General features: G+C 38.4%; 1 long non-coding RNA gene across 7 annotated transcripts; it reads right to left on the reverse strand.

Annotated features, from left to right (window-relative positions):
- Positions 1-7,469: 7,469 nt before the first annotated feature.
- LOC126606932 (uncharacterized) lies at positions 7,470-13,145 on the reverse strand. 7 transcript variants are annotated; one of them, XR_007617415.1, is made up of 8 exons: positions 13,026-13,145; positions 12,436-12,886; positions 11,614-11,911; positions 11,057-11,166; positions 9,412-9,467; positions 8,749-8,796; positions 8,137-8,228; positions 7,470-7,877 (listed from the first exon to the last, which is right to left on the reverse strand). It is a non-coding gene; the product is annotated as an uncharacterized LOC126606932 (long non-coding RNA). The 7 variants fall into 7 exon arrangements; XR_007617418.1 differs by adding an exon at positions 10,448-10,596 and having other exon boundaries at positions 8,749-9,467; XR_007617416.1 differs by adding an exon at positions 10,445-10,596 and having other exon boundaries at positions 8,749-9,467.
- Between the last annotated feature and the right edge of the window lie 3,580 nt (positions 13,146-16,725).

Genomic DNA, 16,725 nt, shown 5'->3' on the forward strand with positions numbered 1-16,725 from the left:
ACGGTTCCAGGTGCCAATTCATACAACCAATCCTTAGCATTTTCCAAAAGAGAGAATGGAAAAGCTTTCATCTTCAATATGCTTCCATCGACGTTGACTGGGGTCATGCTTGAACAAATCACTTCGAATTCCTTCAAATGCTTGTTTGGATCTTCCATGGACAGCCCATGGTACTTTGGAATGTGATGCAACAAATTGGACTTCAACTCGAACTCTTTGGTCTTGCCTTGAGCTACCGTGGGATATTGAATGCATAAGGGCACGGCATTGTCCAATCCCAAAGTTGAAAGTTCCTTGATTGTTCGATTGTCCGCTGTCATGACTTGTGCTTCCTCTAATTCCTGAGTCGTGGCCTCTTCTTCCTCTTCTACTTTTTCTTTTTCAAGCTCGAGTTCAGGGTTAGGTGGGTTAGACTCTTGCTGATTCCTCTTCCTTCTCAAGTTCGTTCAAAATCGTCGTCAAAATCAAAGATATGCTCACAAACCGGTTAAGAACTTCAAGTCATAAACTAGTACCTAAAAACAAGAAAACAAAACAAAGTCAGAAACTAAAATAAAATACACAAAAAAGAAACAAAGAGGATTAGCAAAGTTGCTAATCCCCGGCAATGGCGCTAAAAATTTAATGTGATATAAACTAGTACTCAAATTAAACCTTCTTGTTGACAATTGTAGTAAAGATGTAAGTAAGGATCGTTCTAGGCCGGGGATTATGAGGGATTGCTAATCTACTTAAAACTAACTCAAAAACACAAAACTAGGCTTGAAAACACTTAACTAGACTCAAAGAACTTGAAACAAACTAAAGAGACTCAAAACAACACAAAATAAACAAACAGACTCAAACTAGGCACTAAAGGGTGATTTGGACGAAAATTGATTTTAACTTGACTCAAAACACTTAAAACACAAGTTTGGACAGATTCTTACTAATTTGACACAAAAAAGTAAAGGGGATTGGGTTTTTGACGAATTTAAAGTAAAGACAAGTAAGTTAAAGACTTAAACAAGTTTGCACGAAATTGGGGGGAAATATGGGTGATTGGCTAGCTAGAGGGTTCTTCTCAACACATGACACACTTGCATACAAATCGATTTTCAGTTGCTTTTCCAATAAACCATGAACCTCAACGCCCCAAATTAACCGTGAACAGCACTAATTAACCCTTAGATTTTCCTTAAGTCATTAAATTGGATGGATAACGCATCGGCAACCAAATTATTCTTCAATAGTTTCCTAAATGAACAACACAATAGAGATACAATCAAAGGTCATTAAGCTTTGTGAAAATCATAAACATTGACAAGGCATTCGTAACTATGAACAGCATGATACTCCTGCCAGGAATTTACTTAACACAATTGTGACTAGCAATCTCCACTACTTATGAATATAAGTTCATAAAAATTAGGTGAAACTCCCTTATATTCTAGCATCAAGTTCATGCATGCAAACTAAGTATGCATCCTTAATCAACAGACAAAAATAAGTTTTGAATCAACCAATTAAGAAAACTGCATTCACGATTTATGAAATCACAATTGGAAGTAATCAATTTATATTGCAAATATGTTCATGGCTTTGAATTTTACTCTAGGTAAAACGAGTTTAGCTCCTCATGTTCGGAAAACAAAGATAACTTAAATTAAACATTGGAAACCAAAGATGGATTACACCTAAAAACGTTCCAGCAATCCAAGCTTGAATAGCAAGCACGTCCAAGGGTTCTCCTTCTTCTTTGTGGCACAAGGTGTGGGTGAAGGTTTGAGTGATGAATTATATGAAAGAATGGCTGAAAGTATGAATAGTAGTGAATGGATCATCCTCAAGGCTACGGCAAGGCTTAACATATATAAGGAAAAAGAGTTAAAACCCTAATAATTTTTGCGGCAAGGCTTAATTTATTTCCTTCATTTCTTCAGCACATTCCTAGCCTCTTTTGATCATCAAATTCGTCTATCCACCTTGTTCCATACTTGTCTTATCCATTCTAAGCCCAAAATTGCTCCAAATTGCACTTTCTTGCTACTTTAGCCCTTTGGACCTACAAACACACGAAAATAGCTTAAAATACTAAAATAACTAGGAACTAACAACATAAATGCAAGAAAACAAGCTAACTAAGTCGCATAAATATGCTCATATCACGTGGTAGATGACCGAGTCTTTCAGAAACCCTTAGGCCATTGATCTTTGAGCTTATGTGGATAGGGTTCTCTTGACGTTACCTCAGGAGGTCTCGACAGTCGTGATAAACGGCTTTCGATCATTCCACTCCCTTTACTAGGAGGTGCCTCCCTTAACTTCTCTAATTTAGGTCGAAGTAGCTGGGTTAAGAGAAGTCTCATGTCAATCAACACATTGATGAGTAGCTCTTTTCTTATTACGAATATCCATGTTAAAGACCAATGACCCTCCATGTTGGGGGGTACCAAAGTGATGGTTGATGTCCACAAAGGTAATAGGCTCATGTGACTGAGTATGCCTAGCCTTTCTCGAAGAGCTTCTCATACTGCTCCTGGAGGATTTCATTCTTTATTGCTATCTTGTTGTTCTAAGCCTCCAGCTCCTCAACTTTAGCTTGAAGAGCGAACTTCTTTGATTCTTTCTTTCCCTGCCTCACAATATGCACAAGGGGAGTGTTGTTCTATGTGTTGTGACTTCCTTCACTCCCCATGTTGGAGAGGGATGCCTGATCGAATGAAAGTGTACGAACGATGGAAATCAGCTTGGCAAAGCTAAAGAAAGTAGGAATAAGTGTGCTTCCCACATACGGTACCAAATGTTGATGCACAAAATCAGTGAGGACTTTGGAACAACGTAAAGTGTCAAGTTTGTGACCTTTGCTCAGTTCCTCCGATCACCTAGTAAGGATAAGTATGCAAAGAGATAGAGAAAGGGAAGCAAACACAAGATGTATGTGGTTCACCTGGTTTGGCTACGTCCACGGAGTAGATGGGTTCTCATTAATATTGAAAGGTTTACACAATACATAGGTTCAAGCTCCTCATAAGTGAGTTCTAATGAGTAGTTTTGTACAAATGACATTAGGGATTCATTGGAGGAGAATGGTCTCATTTTATAGTTAAGGAGAGTCTTTAGCTTTATTCTGACATTGACACGTGTCGTGTTGTGATTGGTCTCTAACATGGACATGTGTCGCGCTGTGATTAGCCTCTGATGTTGACATATGTCATGTTGTGATTGGCCTCCTGATTGGAAGGAAACTCTTGTGGGTCCTTAACGGCATGACGTTGACCGGTGCTCAGTAGTTTCGGAATTGGTCAAGTATAGTACAAACAATCATAATATCCAATGCCAACCCTGCAAAATTTAGAGGCTCTAAGCTAGCCTTCGAAGTGGGGCCTTAGAGTTTGATGATCCCTGCCCATGACCCCCCCCTTTGTACATTGATGTGTATAAAACAAAATTACTAAATACATGAAAAAAAATCTATTTCTATATTACATCAAAAGAAGAAAGATGTACAAACATTACATATATATTACATGTCTCATGTTTTTAGACCAAATGTAATAATTAAGTTCGCATACTCTAATTTTTCAACCAATTCTTTTTTCAATTGCTTATGATTTTATTTTTTTGATATTTTAGAATTTGAATTGTAAAAATTTATACATACATACTATTGAGCTATTTTCACAAAGAAAATAAATAAACAGTCGTTAGAGAGAGAGAAAAAAAAAGGGTAAAGAGCTTAAAAAAAGGTCAAAATAAACAAAAGAAAAATAGCCCAAGTTCATTCTGAAAAGTGAGATTGGGCTGGCTCCTCTAAAGGTCTATACTTGTTTGCAATCAATTACATAAATGAGAATAAAAGATGATGGGATAAAATCACATTTTGAAACTTGAAGAAGTGGTTCGCTTCCAGAACAATCTCATAGTCCCACGTTTTCAAGTGGAGCAACGTAGTGGCTCTTCCAAACTGCTCCACTTCTTGAAATGGCAAGCAACTGCTCCATGTCTTCTCTCTATAAAAGGATGTGATCCAAACGCAGAGGGGTGACAGCAAAAGCATACAGAGGGGAGACAAAAAAACACTGCAAAAATTAAGAGACAACGGAGAAGAACAGACAGCAGAAATCTTGAGAGAGTTGGAGAGAAGTCAAAGAAGTGAAGTGCTATGGAAATTCAAGGAAACAAAGGCAAACAGAGAAGTGGATACACGGCAAAGGAAAGCAACAAAGCATTTAAAGGTATAAATCCATCCTTCTAAATCTTTCTTTGTTTGGTTTCTCTCAGTTTTGCAGGAAAAAAAAGAAGTAATTTGCTTCTGCAACCTTTCTCATTCCCCCGAAGCAAAAATGGAGGTGGTTGCCGTAAATTTATAAGTGGTCCAGACCACCCGATGGAGCTCGAGATGAAGCTCTATGGCCAGACGACCTAGCTCCTTGTCACTACCGTTAATCCAATGAATTTCTTCGGGGTAGTCTAAACTACCCCGTGAAGTTCCAATCAAATCCAAGAGCTCCGCTTCCCGCCGCTGTCGTCAATCCCATTAATTTCTTTGGTGTGATCTAAACCATCCTATGAAGTTCCAATCGAATCCAAGAGCTCCGCTCCCCACCACTGCCGTCAATCCCATGAATTTCTTCGAGGTGGTCTAAACCACCCAATGAAGTTCCAATCAAATCTAAGTGATCCATGCTCGCCATTGCCTCTGCCACCAACAACAGCTATGCAAGGACATTGCTCGAAGGTATGCAGCAAGTATACTTGACCAAATGACAAACGCAGCAAGAATATGGCTTCGAGATCAACCTCACTTGTAGAAGAAGGTGTTAATCTACTGTTCTCATGTACAAAATTAACATGGGATACAAGAGTTCCACCCAAAGCCTTTTGTGGCAAGAATTCAAAAGATAAGGAAAACAAATGGAGATTGCGAAGTCTGCAAAGGAAAGCTACAGTAGAGAAGAAGAGAAAGAAGTTTGTCTTCTAAACCATGCATATGGTCACTTAAAAAAATGGGTTGTTGTCTTCCATGCAAATTCAAAATAAATGGAAAGCTAAAATATGGTTTTCCTCTCCAAACACCACCACTTGAAGCCCTATTTAGGACTTAGAAAATTCGAAGTCTTCAAATAGAAGAAGAAAGAAGCTTGCTGCAAAACAAAACCTCTCTAAGTTAAGTGGGAATATTGCCCACGTGGAGAACAAAGAAAAGCCACGGCTCCCCATCTAAATTCACATGGGCTTTGTAAAGGTAGACTTTACGAATTAGAGCTGAGGACGAGCAACAAAAGGCAAGAGCCTAATAGCGTGATAGAGACATGTTTAGTCCAACCAATCCAAATAAAGGATTATGGAGATAACATCGACGACACCAAATCCGTGAATGTAAATTCCTCCAAATACCATGGATGTGAACCATCTCAAAGTACAAAACTTGATGGACTCACCACCTCAAATTGGTGAAACTCATGCCATGTATCAAATACCAAATGGCACAAAGCCGAAGAAAAGTCTCAAATGGCATGAAGCCATGTCAAAATTCAAATGGCACAAAGCCATGTCAAATCAAATGGCATAAAGCCGTTACAAATGGCACAAAGCCGCATATCGCTCAAATGGCTCAAAGTCCTATCCCGCATGAGCTAAAATTGCACAAGGCATCAAAAGCTCCAATGGCTCAAAGTCATCACCCGCACGAGCTGAAACTACACAAGGCATCAAACGCTCCAATGGCCCAAAGTCCTCGCCTGCAAAAGCCTAAACTGCACAAGGCATCAAATACTCTAATGGCTCAAAGTCCTCGCCTACACGAGCTAAAACAGCACAAGGCATCAACTGCTCAAATGGCTCAAAGTCCTCACCCACACAAGCTAAAATTGCACAAGGTATCAAAAGCTCCAAAGCTCAAAGTCCTCGCCCACACGAGCTAAAACTGCACAAGGCATCAAGCCCCAACAAATACATAAAGAGCTACGAGTGACTTGATCCCTCAACGAGGGTACGTAGGCAATATAAGGCTTGACCTAGGTGTAGTTGCAAAATCAAACACCCAAATCCCCAAGTTACGATTTATTCATATTAGAATCAAAGGGTTTTTCCTTTTAACGAATGATTGTAATTAATAGACGCATAGTCTAGAATGGGTCGAACTCAAATTATTAAAACCCTTTTTGGAAAAATGAATGAGGGTGAAATTATGTCGAGTGAATTATTTGTCTCACACACACACACACACACACACACATATATATATATATATATATATATACACACACATATATATATATAATATATATTTTTAACATACATACATATATATGTATACATACATAGATATATATACATATACATAGATATATATATATATATACATATATATACATATATATATATATGTTTTTTTTTTTAATTTGGGGTCCCTCCGAAGTGGGGGCCCTAGGCGGGTGCCTACTTCGCCTACCCTCAAGGGAGGCCTTGATAATATCTTGATAAAACTAACAATAATTCAAAATATTAAATCTTTCGATGAGGTTCAAGAAAGTTGAACTCGGAAATTTAAGTTCTTCAAACGAAAAGGGAAGATTCTTCCATGCTATGTAGTATTAAATGCTACAATAATAACGTATTTGCTTTCATTGGTACTCGTGTGTCGGATGCAATTTGGCATTCTAGGTTAGGTCATCCTTTCGAATCTATTTTAAAGTTTTTATTAGTAGCTAAGAATAAATTGCCAGTCTCTGGTGCTGTAATCTGTTATGTGTGTCATTGTGCCTTATGACAAGAGTTATAAGTTACCGTTTCTTTATCTAGTTTAGTGTCGTCTTTTTCATTGGAATTACATTTCTTTATCTAGTTAAGTGTCATCCGTTTCATTGGAATTAATTCACTCTAATGTATGGGCATCTCCATTTTATCTATTAATTGATTCAAATATTATGTTATTTTTATTGATGATTTCTCTTGTTATTCTTGGATTTTCCATTTACAATTGAAACCTGAAGTCTTTAATACATTTGTTTCATTTAAAAAGTTGGTGGAATAAATGTTCAGTCAAGAAATTAAATTTTATCAAACTTATGGTGGTGGGGAATATATCAATACTAATTTTTTTTTTTTAAATTCTGGATAATCATGACATACATCATTGTTTTACTTGTCCACATCATTTTGAACAAAATGGATACACTAAATGTAAACATAAACATTTGGTGGAGACTGGACTTACTCTTCTTGCTCATGCATCTATGCCTACATCGTTTTGGGTTGAGACTTTTCGTACGACTAATTATCTTATAAATAGGTTGCTTATACTAAGATTTTAAATCATGATTCTCCATATCACAAATTATTTTCGAAGTCTCCACAATATGATTTTCTCAAAAGTTTTTTGGTGTCCCTTTTCCCTATCGTTGTCCATACTAGAAAAAAAGCTCGCGCGTTGCTGCGGGAACCAACTGTTTCAGGCATAATCGGATGAATAAAACACATTTAAGTTGAATAAATTCAACACAATTATGAACAAATAGAGGATACATGAGTAAATGAAGTCGATAAGATAAGCAATTTTGCTTTTATGTACATTCAAGTGAGATAACATATAAACACATTGTACAATGAAACATCCACACTGGAATAGGGGATCCTTCAATGTTATGAAACATCCACGCTGATAGTAGAATCGGGGATCCTTCATTGTTATGAAACACATTGGAATTGAGGATCCTTGAATGTTATGAAACATCCACACCGATCTTAAAGCTACAAACGTAAGCACCGAACTCTGTAAAGGAATCATCTCTGATACAACATTTTCATATCTGCCTTCTCTCATCCCCTTCACATATATACTAAACCATTTTTTATGCACCACAAATTCGAGAAAGAATCAGCCCCCTAGCAATCTAACAAAGAGAGATTTATGTCAAAAGGAAAAAAGAAAAAGAGCTTTAAATGCGAGTTGTTTGGTGTGGTTTTCGTTTTCTCTTCTTTTACGGACTAAGCATACACCTATCCATCCATCTTCCCCTTGTGTATAAATCTATACACACACGTATCTATATACACACATATTTCAATATACACACGGACAACATTGAGTTCAATCCAAATCTATAGTTCTAACAATGTACTTAACACATCAGAAACATAAATCCAATGTACCTCCAACAGAGATTTGAACCATCTTTCGTGAGTCAGCATCGCTTTCCTTCGCCCTTTTTCACTTTTTAATCTCTGCAGATCCTAACTTTTATCTGGAAACATATAAAGACTACAAAATCACAACTCGCTCATTCTGGATCAACGTTTTACTCAAAAATCTCCATTTTAGACTTAGTATCGAGAAACAAAAAGTCTTATATGCAAAAGATAACTCATTCATCACAAAGCAACAATATATTTTGAGAAAGCTTAATAAAAACTTATATTAGCAAATCCGGTGATGAATGATGTGAAACTGAAGCTGTAATGAAAGCTTATTTTGAGAAAGAATGAAAAGCCGTCTCTCTACAACTCGAAACCAAAATTTAAGTGAATGGCCCAGTAACTAAGGTTATTGAACATGATTAACTATCCACAATATGACAACAATCCACAACCCTCAACCTTGTAACCTGAATCAGGCTGGTTTAACACATGCCAATAGAAAACCAAAATATCAGTGTTTGGGGAAGTTACCTTATTTGAAATACCACTAAAAACAGAGTATACTTTTAGGCAAATATTGTTTAAACACCCAAACATAATTCATGATATGTGCCAAAAAGAAAATACCTCTCGATTAGATTTCTTTCATTCATGAACTTTCTCCCTAACAAACTCCTGAGATAGAACCAAAAAAGAAAATAAGTCACAACTGATGCAAGTAGAGGGGAAGGAGGCAGAGAAAATTAGGAATTTATGGGTACACCACTATTGTTTTAGGTTCCCAACTTATAAGGATGCTAACTTCATCATATAGGACTACTGTTAAACGCATTTCTTTCCGAAATTAAATTAAGAAAAAAGTTCGACACTCACATGCCACAACATAATGTTACATAAAGTAATCTTACCATCACAACCAAATTGACACAAAACTTCTAACAGTCCTTTTGAAAGCGCAACTCAAGCGATTAATCAAATACTCATTTTCCGAAAAAGAAAAAACCCAACAAAAATATATAAAAAGTAAAAGTACCTAAGTTCCCAACAGTCCAATCCCTCAGAAAAATACAAACTTGCACATGTTTGAGTATAAGGACCATAAGGAAGAAGCAGGGGATGCAAATTTTTGAGAATGGGTCTAATAATACTCATCAAGTACAAATAATCAAAGTTAAAATGAGGTAATAAAGGCATAGAAAAAAGAAGAATATATTCTACAAATGAATGAAACAAAAGATGGTGACACTGGAATGGAAACACTTCAGGAGGCCAGAGGAAGAGGGACAATACTATAGCAAATAAATCGATAATACTTGTGCTCTCCTCTGTTCTTTCCCAAGTTGATCCTGCAAACAAAAGCACAGACAAAACTTAAAAAACGATGCCAATCGATGAAAGCTAAATTATCCCCATCCTGAATCTTTTATAAAACAAAGCAGTAAGAAAATTTCAACAATAAATATATCATACAAAAAACAAAACGATGAAATAAATTTCAACATAGGCTTGTTTCAGACATTAACATCTTACTTTGAAATTTCTCCCACGGAATGAGACTATAGTGTTCATTGACAGCCATTGTAGAGTAAACATTAGATGGACAACTCTTTGACTATGTCATTAAACAACTACAAAAGCTTACTTTCCATAAGCTTGTAACTTACAAATTCCAAACTACATTTATTATTTGTGTGTCCTCAGCTTTCATTCTATCATCACATTTACGATTGAAACATTAACCAAATCCAAATAAACAAACGCTCTCTCTCTCTTTGTGGCTTTCTTATTATAACACAAAAATATCTCTAATTAGAGCATGCCACACACCAACACATTGCTATTATAGAAGTATTTTTCTTAGTAGCAAGTATTATACTCTTATTTGGCCAAGAGGATATGAAATTGGTTGAGTATACTGTTCTAGCCATTTGGATCAATAAGCTCAAGTTTGTATTGTACAAAACCGGAAGTACTCAAACATGTGAAATCCAATCTTTCACTTTACAAATAAAATATGGGTAAATTAGCTCTGAAGAAACAGAAAGAAATAGAAGGCTTTAGAGTTGAGGTGCTGAAATATGGAGTTGAGGAAATGTTTTCTTCTTATTTTGAGGGAAGAAAAATGCAGCTCTGAATTTGGACCCATTTTCTTAACCGGTGGTTCCTATAACCCATAAATAATTTTAGTGTCATTCAAAATCACAAATACCCCAAATGAATTGAAAAACTGCAGAGATTAGTTTCATGAATACATAATGAAGCAGAAAGCCATAGTTAATCTATAAAGATGGTCTAGTTAATCTAAAAAGAGGCATACACATACTACCAATCCTCCAAATGTTCTCTGCACGATTTTCGGCTTTAAAACTAAGGTCGCAATTCAAGCCATGCCTGACATTGTCCCCATCAAGAATGTACAACAGCTTCCCCTGCGGTACAAACTCCCACTCAAAGCACACACCACAGTGCTCTTCCCTGAACAAACAAAATAAATTATACACAAGTAATGAGCAACTTTCTTTCAGCACATAGTCTAAGTTCATACTTAGCCTTTAGCATCGTTCAATCATATACCACCAGTATGTTATCCCACGTATGATTCTAATTTACATCTGTTCTTAAAAAAAAGTTATATACATAAATTTCAATACGTCTGCTTACAATTTTTAAAGGGATTAGTGGGGATAAGATTAGGGATACGCTTTAGACATCAACCCTTTCTTAATCCTTCAAGTGTAATCTAGTCCTTCATATTTAGCATGGCCTAAATGCTTAACAATCCGGGATAACTTGTATGGAAATGAACTGACAATAAAGGTGGGTTTTGTCTTTTGGGTGATCTCATGATGCAAGCATAAACTGGAGGATAGGTAGCTAAGATTATTTATGCTTCGTTCACATCTTAGTATCTATTTGTACAGTGCGAAGCTCTTACCTCAAAGTTTGCCTTATACGTGACAGCTTTCTCCATGTATGCACCATTGAAAGTAGAACCACTGAAATCAGATTCCCTCATATCCGCTCATGTTAAATTGGCTAGCTCTTCTGCATCAGTCAGTTTACATTGATGTGAAAATGCATATACTAATGACAAAATTAGTCTTGTTCTTTTCAAACCAAATACATTAGCTTTAGCAGGTCGTTCATTGTGGAGGGTAGCAGACAAATGCAACAAAGAAAAACTACAATTTGCGGAAGGAAAAAAAATAATAAAAACAAAAATTTTAAGGAAAAAAAAATTGGTTTTTTTTTTCTCATGTGAGGGACCATACCAGTATTTGATTCAACCAAGGGTTTTTCTCTAAGCTATAAGTTCGGACTTCCACTTTTCAACTGAGGATGAAATAACAGAGAAAACGCACAAAATAAAAGGCCTAATTCCAAATTATTTAAAGGAAAATAAAAAAACTAATTTGAATCAAACTGAAGAAAAAAAATTCAAATTAAGAAAATCCTAGTAAGTGGAAAAGGATAAGGTGAGTGATTATTTACCTTGAAAACTCACATAGTTTGGAATGGATCATCAACAATCTCTGGAGTCATCGAGTGGCAGCATTAGCTTCACATCCAACAGCAGGAAGTAGCTCTATATTCTTGTATAAAAGAATGTGCTCATCTGGGTTAGCAAGAGTGGGGCATTGAGTCTGCCAATCGAAAACCTTAACCTCCCACTCCCTGTAAGCTGCAGGTACAAAATTCTCGGGAAGTTTTATTGGGCACCCTTCCCTTGTAAAGTCTGCTCCATGGCCATCCCATTCACCGGACACATTCCTGGCAAATTCGAACCACACTCGAACACATAAAAGAGAAATTGAATTATAGCAGCACGTCAAATATATTAACTTAAAGATTCTAGACTTCAAATGGTTAACATAACAAATACAAATTTAACCATCATCTCTCTTATCCATTGCCTTTTATACTATAAATGAAACCGGATATTAAATAACTGACGTTTTAGATTGGCAGATTGCAATTTCTTTGGAAATTAGTCATAAAAGTTAATACATTTCATCACTCCATTTCTGACTTATCCTCTTATCAATTGTTGTGCACCCTAATCTAAAGAATGGAAATTTACCCGCCAAATATCAAACTGGATATCTAATAAGTGGAAATTTTCCATTGGATATCTAATAATTTCAATTACTCAATTTCTATACAACCCTAAATCCAAATACCGTATGTTGCTCCAAATATCAATTCAAAGATGCAAACTTTTTTACGCTACAACAACAACCATACAATTTTAATAAAACCCACAAAACCCAAGTAAATAAGCAGATTTTTGGTAAAAGTGCTTAAAATACTCACCGGAAGCAAAAGTGGAAATGGGATTGAAGCCATTGATGTGGTCCTCCTCCTGGAGCTGCAGCTTAACATCTGACACAACGGTGTTGCTGGAGGAAGAGGCAGCGCTCTGGACAATCCGACCTCTCTGGCGGCGGTTGTAAGGCAATTGGAATCTATAGGCCTCGGTTTATCCATTGATATTTTTTTTTTCATTGGATCTCCCATTTGGTCTCACTGTTGTTATATCCGTTTCTATTCTTCCTTGTCAATCAGGATCTGCACCCCTAAAAACCCACAAAGACAATAGAAATGGAACCCTTTGCATATCTTATGAAAATATCGTTGAGCCTTGAGGTGCCCTCGCAACCCTAAGGTATGGCGCAGTTGGAGTTTTTGACAACATGAGGAAATGTGTAACCCCCATAGGCCCAGCCACAATCAAAAAGTTTCTAAGATTGTTCCGCCTCTTCTCCTGTAAAAACATTGCGGATCTTTACTTCAGATTCTTACTTCTGATTTTCATCAGTTCTTCAAATCAATTAAAATTTAAACAAATCAAATATCATAAAGCATTGCAAAACATATTAAGACCGGAATGAATATTTGCATACCTTAAGCTTAAGGGCAGTGTAAGGAAGCATCAGTTTCTTCAAATCATCTTGAAGCTGATTCAGAGGACCAGGCAACTTGCGTCTGGAAAACACAAAGCCCCTTGGGATTTTATCCCACCGTTTTCGTTACCTAGGATCTATCTTGCAAAAGAACGGAGAAATAGATGGAGATCTCAACCATAGAATACAAGCTGGATGGATGAAGTGGAAGAGTGCATCCGACGTGTTGTGTAACCGCCGTATGCCACTGAAGCTCAAGGGAAAATTTTATAGGACGGCAATAAGGCCGGCGATGCTGTATGGCACAGAATGTTGGGCGGTGAAGCATCAACACGTACACAAAATGGGTGTAGCGGAGATGAGGATGCTTCGTTGGATGTGTGGGCACACGAGAAAGGATAAGATTAGGAATGAGGATATCCGGGGTAAAGTAGGAGTAGCCGAAATTGAAGGAAAGATGAGAGAAAATCGGTTACGGTGGTTTGGACATGTGCAAAGAATGCCTACTGACGCTCCGATTAGAAGATACGACTATAGGACAGAGGTTCACGGCCGAAGGGGTAGAGGAAGACCTAGGAAAACTTTGGAAGAGACCCTAAAAAAAGACTTAGAGTACTTGGATCTAACGAAGGACATGACACAGGACAGAACACAATGGCGTTCTAAGATTCATATAGCCGATCCCACTCAGTGACTTGGATTTTCCAAGTCTCCAACCGAGAAGTTTTCCTCACTCGGGAAATTAAGGGAACACTACCTCAACCTATATGCTCCACTCACAAAGCTTCAACATACAAGCTTCAACAAAAGAAAATTCAAAGAACTTAGCGAAGAAGGCTTTGGTGTATTTAACACAATACGTTGAAATGAAGGAAAGCTTATTTATTGATATCCCCGATAAGTTACAAATATGTACATATACTTGAGTCAAAATAAACAAACAAGAGGGAGCCTTCACAAAGGTTGCTTAGGAAAAGTCTCAGCAGTCGGTAGAGCCCCAGAAAGAGAAGGCACCGGAGGGGGATCATTCGGAGCCTCAATACTGGACAAAACCCTAGAAGGAGGAGGCATCAGAGGTTGATCATTTGGAGCTTCATTACGCGGTACAGCCCCAGAAGACGAATGCAATAAATGCCTTTGGAACAAACCCACAAATCTCTGATGATCAAGTAAAACCTGACCATCAGATTCCTTCATCTGGTCAAGCTTCCTCTTCATGTTTGTAGCATAGTCATGTGCGAGCCGGTGCAACTGTTTATTCTCATGCTTGAGCCCTCTAATCTCCTGTTTGAGACTCATCACTTCAGCCGCCAATGATTCAACTTGGCGGGTTCGAGCAAATAGGCGTTGGGCCATATTAGACACAGAACCTGCACACTGAACACTGAGAGCCAGAGAATCCTTAACAGCCAACTCATCAGACCGTTTGGAAAGTAGTCTGTTATCTTTGGGAGTGAGAAGGTTCCTGGCCACTACCACAGCGGTCATATCATTCTTCATCACGGAATCCCCAACGGTAAGAGGACCAGTAGGGGAGACGAAGGATGGGCGCCATATGTTGTCTGGAGAAGGCGGGGCTGCCTCTTCAACAAGGTTCAAGTCAAAACGACGGTCGGAGGGGCCAGACATTTTCAAAGGTGTTGAAGAGAGAAGAGGTCGGACAAATCAAGATCTTAGAAGTGCAAGAATGGAGCTTCTACTGGTGGATATTCAAGTGTGTTTTGGAACTTAATGTTAGCCCCTATAAAAATCTGCACTCGACGAAGCTTCAGAAATCGAAGAGGCGTCTGCTCAAAAATCGAAGAGGCGTTTGCTTTCTCAAAAGCTGGGCTGCTCAGAGACCACGAGGGTCGATCTCAGAAATCGAAGAGGCGTTTGCTTTCTCAAAAGCTGGGCTGCTCAAAGACCACGAAGGCCGATCTCAGAAATCGAAGAGGCTTGCTTTCTCAAAAGCTGGGCTGTTAAGAGACCATGAGAGCCGATCTCAGAAATCGAAGAGACACCTACTTTTCCAGCCTTGTCAGCACCTGTCACACGCACACTCAGCTTTGCGGAAATTATGGGCATTCTGTCGAAGATTTCTGGCGAAGTAGAAAGCACATGAATCGTACTGTTCAATCACCAACTTCCCATACGCAACAGTAACTCATGGGTACCACAGATAACTTTGCCAAAGTTCTCTGACAAAGTTGAGACACGTGAAGCTTGCAGCTCCCGCTACATCGCTCTGACCAAGAAGGGTAAAAGAATTGCAAAGAAACAACACTAACAAAGTTTAGACACATAAATTTTGAAGGTCTAGCTACCATATTATTACCCACAAGGGTAAAGGAACAGTACCACTGCTGGATAATTGGAAAGTCCCGGTGTGTCAACCTCTGTGCTTCGTGGCAAGGTAGACTAGCAAACATGCCAACCTTTACTCACATTCGAGAAAACACTCCTAACATGATTGCTTGCTCCAAAATCGAAGAGGCACCGCCTTCCGAATCTCGAGAGCCAGACTCCCAACATGATTACTTTCTCAAAAATCGAAGAGAGGGTAAAGGAACAGTACCACTGCTGGATAATTGGAAAGTCCCTGTGTGTCAACCTTTGTGCTTCGTGGCAAGGTAGACTAGCAAACATGCCCAACCTTTACTCACATTCGAGAAAACACTCCCAACAAGATTGCTTGCTCCAACATCGAAGAGGCACCACCCTCCGAATCTCGAGAGCCAGACTCCCAACATGATTACTTTCTCAAAAATCGAAGAGATGGTAAAGGAATAGTACCACTACTGGATAATTGGAAAGTCCCTGTGTGTCAACCTCTGTGCTTCGTGGCAAGGTAGACTAGCAAACATGCCCAACCTTTACTCACATTCGAGAAAACACTCCTAACAAGATTGCTTGCTCCAAAATCGAAGAGGCACCGCCCTCCGAATCTCGAGAGCCAGACTCCCAACATGATTACTTTCTCAAAAATCGAAGAGACACCGCTCTCCGAATCTCGAGAGCCAGATCCCCAGCAGGATTGCTTTCTCAAAAATCGAAGAGGCATCGTTCTCCGAATCTCGAGAGCCAGATCCCCGACAGGATTGCTTGTTCGAAAACCGAAGAGGCACCACTTTCCCAACTTCAAGAGCTGGATCTCCTTGGATAAAGCTTGTCTGTAATCTTCACACGCAACATCAGCTTTCCAGATACCACATACCACTTTTTCAAAGTGCTTTGACAGAGTTAAAACATGTGAAGCTGGCAGCTCCCACTACCGTGCTATGACCAAGCAGGGTAAAGGAATAGCATTATTACTTGATGTTAGGGAGACTCCTATATATGTCGACCTCCATCCCTAACGGACAGGCAGACCTGCAAAAATGTTCAACTCTTTCTCTTATCTGAGAGGGCACTCCCAACGAAGCCTTTCGAAATATTCAGCTTTCTTTCCCCCTGATAATACCTCTGTAAACAAGCTATACTAGAGCAAGAATATCTCATATCATCAAGGTTAAAAGCAAGAGTATCCCATATCATGTTTTTTCCCTGTCTTTTCCTTTGGCCTTGTTCTTACCTGCAAGACAAGGAGAAAAAGAGCAATCAGTCAGCACTTGGAATCAAGCTTCCAGCCAGGAACTGACTGCCTGGAACCCCTTACCTGATTACTTACCTGGCATTGCTCTCGAGTACTCATCTTCAACATCTTATGCTTCCAGGGAAG

The sequence above is a fragment of the Malus sylvestris genome, chromosome 16 (genome assembly GCF_916048215.2).
Source record: "Malus sylvestris chromosome 16, drMalSylv7.2, whole genome shotgun sequence".
Lineage (NCBI taxonomy): Eukaryota > Viridiplantae > Streptophyta > Magnoliopsida > Rosales > Rosaceae > Malus > Malus sylvestris.